Raw genomic sequence first — 12,933 nt, forward strand, 5'->3', positions numbered from 1 at the left:
GTAGCGAATTCAGAGCTTCAACAATATTACTCAGCCATAAAAAGAAACAAAATTGAGTTATTTGTAGTGATATGGATGGACCTAGAGTCTGTCATACAGAGTGAAGTAACTCAGAAAGAGAAAACCAGATAGCGTATGCTAACACGTGTATATGGAATCTAAAAAAAATGGTCATGAAGAACCTAGGGGCAGGACAGGAAGAAAGACGCAGACATAGAGAATGGACTTGAGGACACGGGGAGGGGGAAGGGTAAGCTGGGACAAAGTGAGAGAGTGGCATGGACATACATACACTACCAAATGTTAAAATAGATAGGTAGTGGGAAGCAGCCGCATAGCATAGGGAGATCAGCTCAGTGCTTTGTGACCACCTAGAGGGGTGGGATAGGGAGGGTGGGAGGGAAACGCAAGAGGAAGGAGATATGGGGATATTTGTATATGTATAGCTGATTCACTTTGGTATAAAGCAGAAACTAAGACACCACTGTAAAGCAATTATACTCCAATAAAGATGTTAAAAACAAAGAAACAATATTCCAGTGACCCAGATTTTTTCCCTCTTTTTGCTCAGCAGTCCTGTCTTGCTTTTTCATCATCACTGGATGTGTCCTCATACCAGGCATTCTGTGTAGACACAGCTACATAAAGTAGAGAAAGTTGAAATCTCTTCCGGGGCTTCTCCTTTCCTAGAAGACCAGCCGCAGATGAGAATTTTGACATATCCCCTTTGAAAACAGCATAACTAACCGTGCTAAGTAAAATTCCTCTTCGTGGGATGGCAAGGGGCTCAGTTTCCCTTAACACATATGTTATCATATCCCTTAACAATCACGTGATTAGAATTGGGGCTATATTAACCAAGAAGAAGGGGATGGGTAAATGGCTATGAGATTAGGCAGTTAAAAGCATATATACCACATCTGAGAAGGAAGTGGAGCATGAAGTGAAAATCTCATTTCTAGAGAGAACAAGGATTCTTGGATATTAATCAAGGTGGGAACTTCAAATAGTAGAATAATTTGTATTGAATAATTAGGGCTCAAGTTAAGGGCTTGATCACAAGGGATAAAGTCAGAGCCCAGGAACTAGTGCCTGTAACAGAAAGTGGCAGAAATCAGCAAGGCTGACTTGGACAAAGAATTAGTCCCAGAATCTAGGTGATAGTTGAACACATAGGTAGGATTCAGAATGGACTTAGCACTCTTCTCTGTCAACTATGTCTTTAATCTGTTTTCTTCTGCTGGCTCCTTTTGTTTAGGCAATGAATATACTTCTTTCTCCAACTCTTAAAAAAGTCTTCCTTGACCTTGTTTCCCTAGAATTCTTCTCTTTGGCTGTCCCCTGTCATTTTTGTGACAGCCCTCACTCCCATTTCCATCTGAAGTGCAGATCCTCTCTATTCATACATACATACCACATACCTTATCCGCCTTTTTCAACTCTGCTGAAGCTACTTTATGACGAAAATTAACATTGTCCTAATTTTCATTGCTGATGGTCACTTTCAGGCCTTTTTATATTCAATTTCTTTATTGAGCAAGTTTCTTCTGCCATATTTAATATACTCTTCTTGGGAAAAAAAATCTGTAACCCTTCTGCTTTCATGACAGAGTTCTTTATGGCTGTCTCTGAGCTTCTCTGACCATTCTTTCTCTGTGCCTTTCTGGGCTCCTCTTCCTTAGCTCACCCCATACTATTTAGTGTTTCTAGGGTTTCTAATCCTAAATCCACTTAATTTTTAAAAAAATTTGTATACAATTTTTTTTTTTTTTTTTTTTTTGCGGTACGCGGGCCTCTCACTGTTGTGGCCTCTCCCGTTGTGGAGCACAGGCTCCGGACGCGCAGGCTCAGTGGCCATGGCTCACGGGCCCAGCCGCTCCGCAGCATGTGGGATCTTCCCAGACCGGGGCACGAACCCGTGTCCCCTGCATCGGCAGGTGGACTCTCAACCACTGCGCCACCAGGGAAGCCTGTATACAATTTTTAAAGGCTACCTTCCAGTTATAGTTATTACAACATATTAGCTATATTCCCTGTGTTGTACAACACATCCTTGAGCATATCTTATACCCAATAGTTCGTACCTCCCACTCCCCCACTCGTATCTTGCCCCTCCCTTCCGCATTGGTAACCACTAGTTTGTTCTCGATGTCTGTGAGTCTGCTTCTTTTTTGTTACATTCACTAGTTTGTTGTAATTTTGATTCCACATATAAGTTATATAATACAGTATTTGTCTTTCTCTGTCTGACTTATTTTGCTTAACACAATGCCCCCCAACATGCCATCCATGTCGCTGCAAATGGCAAAATTTCATTCTTTTTTTATGGCTGAGTAGTATACCATTGTATGTATAAACCACATCTTCTTTATCCATTCATCTGTTGATGGACATGTAGTTTGCTTCCATATCTTGGCAACTAAACGCACTTTTAAAAATAAATATTTTCTACTTAATATTGATAGAGAAAACAATTAGTTTGTGTTTGTAATTTGTTTAGGGTTTACAGTGTAATGATTTAACATATGTTTAGATTGTGAAATGATTACTATAAGCAAGTTAATTAAGACATCCATTACTTCACATAGTTACCTTTTTGGGTATGTGTGTGGTGAGAACACTTATGATTTACTCTCTTAGTAAATTTCACGTACACCATACAGTATTATTAACTATAGTTGCCATGCTATACATTAGTTTCCCAGAATTTATTCATCTTCTAATTGAAACTTTGTACCCTTTGACCAACATCGCCCCATTTCCCCCATCCCTGAACCCTTGGCAACCATCATTCTAATGTTTGGTTCCATGGGTTGGACTTTTTTTAGATTCCATACATATATATTTATATATATTTCTCATGTATATATAAGTGAGATCATACACTGTGTGTCTTTCTATGCCTGGCAGATAATTGAAATAACACTTAGCATGATGTCCTCCACACTCACCCATGTTGTTCCAAATGTTCCATGTTTTTCCTTCATTTTTATGACTGAATAATATTCCACTCTATGTATGTCACATTTTCTTTATCAGTTAATCTGTGGACAGACACTTAGGTTGTTTCCATATCTTGGCTTTTGTGAATTATACTGCAGTAAACATGGGAGATCACATTTCTCTCTGAGGAACTGATTTCATTTCCTTTGGATAGATAACCAGATGCTGGATTGCTGGATCATATACTAGATCTATTTTTAATATTTTGAAGAACCTCCATACCGTTTTCCATGATGTCCATGCCAATTTATATTCTCACCATCAGTGTACAAGGGTTCCCTTTTTTCCACACCCTTGAGAACGCTTGATATCTCCTATCTTTTTATTTATTTATTTTTTAAATTTATTTTTGGCTACATTGGGTCTTCCTTGCTGCGCACAGGCTTTCTCTAGTTACAGCAAGCGAGAGCTACTCTTTGTTGTGGTGCACGGGCTTCTCATTGCAGTGGCTTCTCTTGTTGTGGAGCATGGGCTCTAGGTGCATGGGCTTCAGTAGTTGCAGCACGCGGGCTCAGGAGTTGCGGCACACAGGCCCTAGAGCACACAGCCTTCAGTAGTTGTGACACATGGGCTCAGTAGTTGTGGCTCGCAGACTCTAGAATGCAGACTTAGTAGTTGTGGCACACGGGCTTTGTTGCTCTGTGGCATGTGGGATCTTCCCGGACCAGGGCTCGAACCCGTGTCCCCTGCGTTGACAGGTGGATTCTTAACCACTGCGCAACCAGGGAAGCCCTCTCCTATCTTTTTGACAATAGCCATTCTAACAAGTGTGAAGTGATATCTCACTGTGGTTCTGATTTGCATTTCCGTGATATTAGTGTTGCTGAGTAACTTTTCATATGACTTTTGGCCATTTGTGTGCCTTACTTGAATGTATTTGTAATTTTAGATCTTCATGATATTCTTTACCTGTTTTTGAATATTGTCTAGTGGACAGAAGTTAAAAGAAACAAGATAAGGAGGGAACACTGCATTGTTAAGAGAAGCCAGCTTTACCCCCTTTTTTTTGCCAAGGTAAAAATGGCTGTCCTGTCCTCATGTCAGTCCAGTTTCTACCATTTTATGTTGACTGCTGCTTAAATCAGTGTAAACTCATCAAACTGTTGTGATAGCATGGTGATGTAGCATGCAGGAGTAGTATGCCAGAAGTCTTCTCTTTATTGAAAAGAAATGAAATAAGCAATGACTGTTGGCTATCAAATTGATATATCCTGGTACCAAACCAAACCAAGCCTGGGGCCTTTTGAGGATTTCAGGGCTGTGTGAATTGTCTTAATTATAATGTGCTTCTTTATACACGTTTTTCAGAGGAGCTCATGTAGCCTTACCCACAACTTCACAATTAGCCCTTTTACGCTTATGTAGTACACAAAGAGTTGACGTTAGGGTAGAGTGAGGAAATAAGGTAATCTAACATACTCAGCAGCAGCAGTGCTGGCTAAAATGGGGGGGAAAAATCTGCATTCTTCACTATAACTGTGGTACAGAGCTTGAGTCCATGATTTCTTTTCCCTTAACCTCCTTACCTACTCATTCCAGATCCCACCAATAGGTTATGAAATATGCATAGAACTTGGCAGATGATAGCATTTAACATTTTGTTGTGTGAGAAATTATTTAGAAAAATTTAGCTAGACAAATGTCTTTATTATAGAGTAAATAATTGCTATTCAGTTCACATTGACTTATGGAAAAGTTTTGAATGAGCAGACATTGTATGCAACGATGCTTACATACTTTAGGGAAAGAAACTATCACTAAGGCAAATATATTGTATAATTGGGTACAATATGTTTAGGAAATTTAATTATGAGTGTTAAATAAAAGTCTGTCGCTCTCTGTTAAAAGTATTGAACAAAAGTACCTTTATAGTGCTGATTCACTCTGCAAAGCAACCAAGGTTTCTTAAACCAAGAAGGGAGGTTTCTTATTACCAGAATAGGAGGTACCCTGTCCTTGCCCTAGGATCATTCACATCTTCCTGTTCGGGCTGCTGGTTTATACCATACTAAAATGATTTTTAGTTTTCTTGATCCAGAATCTATCCAGTAGTGCATCCTGCCCATCACTATTTTAATCTGGATCCCTGACCCCCTTAGCTTGTTTCATCATGACTAACTTGCATCTGTGTTCATAGTCAACCTCCAGCTGGTTGGCTCAAACTCTGTGTCATATATATCTCTTTTGGTTGGATCTAGATCTTAGATGCCAGCCCAGATTCTTCCTGAATTAATTCATGATACCCATGGCCCCTGTCTATATGAACTTCTCAAGACATGTTCTCTTGTATGCCATACTTGCCCTCACATCGTTCTGGGCTGGTCCTCATGTTCTAGCCTAGCTTTTCTCATTTCCCTGGTGACTCAGCAGTGAAGTAACAGGAGAGTTAAAGATGGGATTGGTTTGGGGAATGGAGTATTAGAAAGAGAGTAGGGGCAGAGTTATCCTGGAGTCTAAAAGAAGAGAGTTATAACTGGCCAAGAGATGGGTGAACAAAACTGAGTATATTGGAGGTCAAGACAGTGTCCAAAAATGAGAGTAATGTTAGGGTAAGTTATCCAAAGAATTATACAGGAATCCAAATCTAAAAACAGGTCTGATACTTGGCTAACAGTTCATAGGAAAAAGTCAAGCAGGTATGATGTTTAATAATCTTTCAGAGTTATAATCTGTCAGAGTTTTTCTCTCACATATATTTTTTCAAACCTTTTTCAGAGTATAGGTCCCAGTTTAGGAACGTGAATCCGTTGGTGATTGTAGTTATGGGAGAACATGAGCATAGAGAAGGAAGCTGGTTTCAGGGAAAATCGGATGCAAAGCAAAGCGAAACAAAACAAAAATAGTTCCTGAAATATGAAGGTACGGGAAGATCAGAAGCAATTTTGATTTTGCCCTAGTGAGCTATGGATCTAATGTTTCTTATGTGCCTTCTAAATATGGAAAGACTTGGTACTAGAGTTTGGAGGGTGGGGGAGTTGACTGTAGGATTAGACACAGAGAGGTGGGTGGATATTTCTTGTGAGTGGAAGCTTTTTCTAAGGTTGCCATTCTGAATCCCTGATTTCTCACTTCCACCCCATTCCTTTTTCTCCTGGGTAGATTGTTTTAATCATTGTAATTCCATTATGGGAAATGATTCTAACTGCTGTTGCATATTCCACTCAGGTTAAATTCAAGTGCCTCTCTGCTAGGTATGCCTCTACCTCATTGCCACCTCTTAAAAAAAAAAAAAAAAAGGATTTCAGAATTTGAATGAGTGACATTATTATAGGCATATATTTGACTCTGCTCTAATCTACAAAGGAAAAGGAATTCATTTATTCTTAAACTTTGGTTCTTTAATGGTTATTAGAAACAAATTACATGGGGCCATATCTCAGAATGGTCATGATGTATACTTTAGCATGTGTATAACAAGTTGAAGCTGATTCATCTAAGTATATCCTGATTAGCATGGTGATATAGCCATAGTTAACAAAATCCAATCCCCCAAATTCTTGAAATGTAATGTGGGTCTCTCCTAAATATTTTTTTTGAGAATGTGAAAGATGGGATTACACAGCTCACCATCTCCTCTTTCCCAAAATTCCTCTTCTCCAGCAACATAAATGGCTTAATCTCTCCTCTTTTCCTGCAAAGCCTTCAGCACCTACGAACTCTATTCTTAATTCTTAGTCACTTCTCCATCCCAGCCCTCAGAGCCTTTTTTTGTTGTTCATTGGGCAGCTGCATCTTACTTTATAGGTAGAATAAGTTTGCCTCTCAGCCCTGTGTGGTTCTTTTCCCCACTGCTTCCCCTAATCAGCACAGAGAGTTTAAGTACCTGAGTAGTAAGAACGAAAGAATTCTCTGAAAGTTTGTTCTTTTCTTTATGCCTGACATGTAAGAATTCAGTTCCTAAGAATTCAGAGTCTAAGCATCTAAAGCAGAGGTTGGCACATGGTAGATGCTCAGTAGACGTTCATCATATCTGAATAAAATATTTGAATATTTCACTTTGATAAGGAGGTAGGACAAATTCTGTAACTTCTTTGATCTTCAGGGTGAGGTGATTATTCTTCTTTCACATGTAAGTGTGACTGGCTCAGTGATCATGTTCCAGAGCCTGGCAGAGCTGAGTTCAAATTCTGCCTTAATGTTGCTTACTGTCTCTAATTTTCAGTTTTTTCACTTGAAAAACAGGGTAATAACTGTAGATGCGTTGTGGTCTTAACTAGATAATGAATGTAATATGTAACATTTTTACCATGCTGTTTGGTAAGTGCTCAATAAATATTAGTTTATTAAAATGACTTTAATAAATATGTAAATATAATATTGAGCATATGATTATTATATAATATTTTATTATTAATAAATAGTAACATGTGCTATAGAGGCAATTCTATTTATCTAGAGACTGTCTTAGGTGAGGTAACTTTAAAAGCCCTTGTATTGATTCATTATTATCAGAAACTTTAGTGAGACGTATTCTAAACAAGTTGCCTTATTTTTTGAGCAGATTCCTCTGAGCCCAAACCTAGTCCATTTCCCCATGCTGGCTGTTGATTTTCTCTCTGCAGCCCCTTTTCTTATCTCTGCACTCCTATTTTAACTCTTGTAGCTCAGGCCTTCATTGGGGTTGACATATATGTCCTCCTTTTGTCTCTTTCCTTCTCGTCTGCCCCCCCTCCCAATTCATTGTCTACAACATTGTCAGAGTAATCTTTTAAGAGCCCAGTTCTGATCGTGTTACTCTCCTACCTAAAAAACGTCAACTTCTTGACTTGCCAAGAGCAGCTCTCAACACTCCTGCCAAGTTGCATTTTCAGCATGATTGTTCTTCTGCACTACATTATGCCCTAACCAAGTGGGATTAACTGCGGTCCTGAGCACACAGACCCCCTGCCTCATCTCATAGGTTCTGTATGCATGGAATACCAGGACTTTTGGTTCAAAAATTAACCCAGTCCTTTGTCTTGCATCCCAAAGACACCTAAACCATGACCAAAAGATAAGAACACTTTGTTTTTTTTGCAGACTCCATAGAAATAAATATGCCTCAGTAAATTAGTAAAATGTCGAGCAACCTGCATATTTACAATTTTCATGTTCAAATATTAGAATAGCTAATTAATTTTACATATATATATATATATATATTTTTTTTTTTAACTGACACCCTAGTTAAAGGACAGAGTTGATGTAACCGTCAAAGTACTGCATTGTTTTCCTCAACCACAGGACCTGGCCCTGTATGTCATATATACCAAGAAGTTGTGACTATTCATTTAATTTTATAATTATATTGACATTCAAAGATGCCTTTGCACATTGTTTTTCATTCTTTGTGTCTATTTTTCCCCCACTGTATTTCCAGTGTAATCACAGAGCCTATTAGCCTCTCAATAAATATTTGTTGAGTAAATGAATAAATAAATATGTGAATAAAAGAAAGGTACCTCAAAATAATGAACTTTTTGAATAGAACTATATAAATTATCTGATAACAAAAGAAAAATTAAGAAAACTTTAAAACTAAAGGTGCTGAGGGAGGGACTATTAATTTGACACACACAGTCACTACTTATTCTTTATCTTTGCCAAAGGGAATGAAATACTTAGTAAGAAACCAATGACCCTTTTTTTAACCCATGTAAATTAATATTGCCTACAAACTTAGTGTAAGAGTAAATTATACAGGAGCTTAAGAATATTGGGCAATGAGTCTAAAAAACAAGTTAAGTTGTTTGATCTGATACCATATGAAAAGATGGTAACAGGATCCCATACAAGGAATAGATCACAGTCCAATTTTTATCTTCTTTCAAACCTAAATACATCTTCTCAGTGTTAACTGCCTATTGATTTCAAAGGGTGATATGGAGTTACAAAATACATGTGATGAGTTGGAATGAATTAGACCACAGCTATATATCACTCACTCTCTATGGGAGAGAAATTCATAGAAGTGCCTTAAAATGCATGTTTTACAAAAAGATGGCAACGTTTTTTTCTCTGTTAAATAGGCTTAGGACACTCTTATGAAATTTAAATTCTACCACCCCAAGGACAACATTAATCTTCATTACCCCCCCCTTTTTTGGGGGGATATGCATTTATTATTCAATATGTTTTCAGAGTTTGGCATCCAAACCTTACTGAAGCTTTGCATCATTTAAGTTCTTAATTTAGTGATTATTAACTTGATCGTTAGAAGAGGGAAGTAGAAAATGGGTATTAATGATAAAAGAAAATGGAGAAAATAATATTTGAAGTGTCAGAAGATCAGTCTGAAGAGTAGATATTAAAGGCCTCTGAAACAGAGCTGTTGGGTGACTAGGATTCAAGTGAGTAGGCACTTATTATCTGTGTGACTCTGCGTAAGACACTTAACAATTCTTTGCCTCAATTTCTACATCTATGAGTTAGGAATGGTATAATGAGACCCAGCCAGGGGTATATTGAGAATTCCACAAGATAAAATCACAATGTCTGGTACTTTTTTTTTTTTTTTTTTTAAATATGGAACGCTTCACGAATTTGCGTGTCATCCTTGCGCAGGGGCCATGCTAATCTTCTCTGTATCGTTCCAATTTTAGTATATGTGCTGCCGAAGCGAGCACTGGTACTTTTTATTAATGACTGAGACAGAGAGATATTTATTAGTGGGCTGCATTTGATATCACAGAAGTACTTTTTATCCCTATTTTTATTTTTTAACTGGGGTAAAATTGATATATGTCATCAGTGTCAGGTGTACAACATAATGATCTGATATTTGCATATATTTCAAAATGATCACCACAGAAGTTTTATCTTGATATGTTTAATTACTTTTAGTAATGTACTATGATCCTCAATTTTAAAAATACTTCAATAGTTTTAATATTTAGTCTTTTTTTGTTCGTTTTTAAAAATTTCTGTTTACTAGACAACTATTTTCTCAGGTGCCACAGTGTGCCAAACAGTATAGTCAAAGTTGAATTAAGATGTAGGCTTTACCCTACTTAAGGAACAGACAGAGTACTGGTGGCACTAGAACATGGAAATTCACAATTATTGTACGGTATGGAACTAGAATGAACAAAAGGTGGTGGAAACACAGATGTTCAGCTACTGACCTCCTTTACCAGCATTTATTCAACAAATATATGTACCGAGTGACTGCTGTGTGCTAGGGACCTTTCTAGGCTCTGGGAATAGATGAGTGAGTGAAATAAATTTCTGGACTCACTGAACTAATATTCCAGTGGGGTGAGAGATGGTAAATACATAACCAAATAAATAATATAAACTGAGGTCCAGGTAAGTGCTGTGAAGAAAAAGAAAGCAGCATTAAAAGACAGGATGATTGGAATTGCTGTTTTAGGAAGGGTGGTCAGCTAAGGCCTTTGTAAGGAGATAACATTTGAACCAGGACATGGGGAAGTGGAGTGAGGAAGTAAGCCTTGCAAAAGTCTGAGAGGAAGAGACCTACCAACAGTTAATGGTGGGTAAAAATGCCCCAGGCTCTTGAAAGAAAAAAGAAAAGGGAATGGTGCCAGTATGGTCTCAGTCGAGTGATTAGACATAAGATGGTTTGAAATAAATTGGGAGAGGTAGATGGATTTGCAGGAGAACTCATAGTGGGAGAGCTACATAACTCAATTTTTATTTCAGCCAACATGTGAAGAACAGTCTCTACAGGGAGTCAAACAGAAATCAAAGGCAGGGAGACTTTCTGGTTCTTCTTTCCTCTGGCTTTGAATTTGCTTTGAAGACCTGAGACTTCCATGCTGTGAGACTTTGGGAGATGGTGGTTGGCTAGCTCTTAAGTCTAGTTCCTGGCCACCTCCCTGACCATTTAGCTTTTCCATGCCCTCTCCTTGGGCCTTTTGCACCTCAGGTGTAATCCATTTGTGTTTTCTTATTTCTTTAGTGTAACAGACACTTCCATAGACTTTACTATAAGTCAGAACCTTCCTACATCTCTGTCTCATCTTCAAGTCTATCTTTTTTTATTTTTTATTTTTTATTTTTTACTATTTATTTGGTTGCACTGGGTCTTAGTTGTGGCAGGCGGACTCTGTAGTTGCAGCTCACCAGCTCCTTAGTTGCAGCAAGTATCTGGGATCTAGTTCCCTGAACAGGGATCGAACCTGGGCCCTGGGAGTGCGGAGTCTTATCCACTGCGCCACCAGGGAAGTCCCTTCAAGACTATCTTAATTGTTGTCTAAGACTTTGACTCTCTTGCAGCTGTTGTCATTTAACTGTGTCAAATGATGAGACATGTAACATTAAAGGTATAAGGTACATCTAAGCTGTTAGACGCAGAACTTACTGTCCTTCGGTATAAAAGTTTAATTTGCTGGAAATATTGAACAGCAAAGTAGATCACTTTAAAATATGGTCAATATTGTGGAATATTTTTATATATTCAAAGTCAGAGGAAAGAAGAACCAGAAAGTCTCCCTGCCTTTGATTTCTGTTTGACTCCCTGTAGAGACTGTTCTTCACATGTTGGCTGAAATAAAAATTGAGTTATGTAGCTCTCCCACTATGAGTTCTCCTGCAAATCCATCTGCAGTGTTTTTCTTCTCTTAGTTTGTTATGTTTATTTTATTCAACAAATATTCTTGAACACACAAGGCACTGTGCTGGTTGCTGGACCTGCATGTTACGTGGTGTTATCATTGTGGTCAGGGGATAGTCATTTTAAGGAAAAGACTTGGGATAATACATGAATGTTTCCTGAGGTTTTGGTTAACTATTTTTTTCTAAGTTATATACATGTAATGCATGCATATATGTGTGTGTGTGTGTGTATATACATATATATGTGGGTGTGCTATGTATGTGTGTGTATGTGTGTATATATATATATATATATATATATATATATATATAGGTGTATATATCATGTAATAAAATAGTCACTGTTTATTTAGCTATCTCTTTGTGCCAAGCATTTCCCTGACATGTGATTTAAACCCCTCGGTAACCATGCAAAATGTAGGTATAATTCATATTTTAAAGATTAGGAATTTTAATCTTTAGAAGTTCATATTTTAAAGATGAGGCAAATGGATCTAACTTGCCCAAGATCAGGAGATGAAAAAGTTGAAGAACCAGAATTCAAGTCCAAGTCAGTTTGACTCTAAAGCCCACACCAACTCCCCCAAAGTGTGCTAGTATTAGCAAAATGCAGACTGGATTTGGAGCAAATAAATTTACTTCTAAGAAAAGTAAAACCAGGCTTAGAAGTCTTTGCCATCAAATCACATTTCTGTTAAGTCGTTTAGCATTTCCCCAGAGATTCCAAGTAAAGAGAGGGTATTTCATTTTAAATGAACATGTATGGAGATTTATATCATTGACTTCAGTTTCTTTTGTATTGTGCAGTCCTAATCTGCATTTTCTTTTCTTTGTTAGTCTGTTACCTCTCTATAAATAAAAAACTGCTAAAAGCTGTTACACCACATTCAAGATAATACTCAATCCTCCGACTTTTACAAGCTTTTGTAAAAGTGTAGTAGTGATCTTGGTGGAAAACATCCTGGCTGGTAATATAGTGAACAGATGAGCTCACCGCTGGTATGCAAAGCTGCCGAATTAGCTGGTTAAACAGGCTGCTGAGATAATTACATTGTCTGTTTTGTGACACATTACACCGGTGCACTTGGGATTAACCTGTTCTCTTGTGTCTACTTCTGATCAGTTTTTTAGACAGCCTTTTATCTGATGAAGGAGCACAGACATCAAAAGAGAAGGGGGCGTGGGTGAAAAGAAAGGGCTCACATAAAGCTGAAGAGTTAAATTTTCTATTCAAATTTCTGAGCATATATCCCTTATTTCCATAATTTTAGTTGCTCTCTAGAGACCTCTGCTGGAAATGATAGGTATAGATTTTCCTTTCCAATTTATTGTGTTTTACTGTGGCTAATATATTGTAAACTCAGTAACTAATTA

General features: G+C 37.7%; 1 non-coding gene across 1 annotated transcript; it reads right to left on the reverse strand.

Moving 5' to 3' along the window:
- Positions 1–9,501: 9,501 nt before the first annotated feature.
- Positions 9,502–9,608, reverse strand: LOC132522527 (U6 spliceosomal RNA). Its single transcript, XR_009541267.1, has one exon. It is a non-coding gene; the product is annotated as a U6 spliceosomal RNA (small nuclear RNA).
- Between the last annotated feature and the right edge of the window lie 3,325 nt (positions 9,609–12,933).

Source organism: Lagenorhynchus albirostris, chromosome 6 (assembly GCF_949774975.1).
Source record: "Lagenorhynchus albirostris chromosome 6, mLagAlb1.1, whole genome shotgun sequence".
Classification (NCBI taxonomy): domain Eukaryota; kingdom Metazoa; phylum Chordata; class Mammalia; order Artiodactyla; family Delphinidae; genus Lagenorhynchus; species Lagenorhynchus albirostris.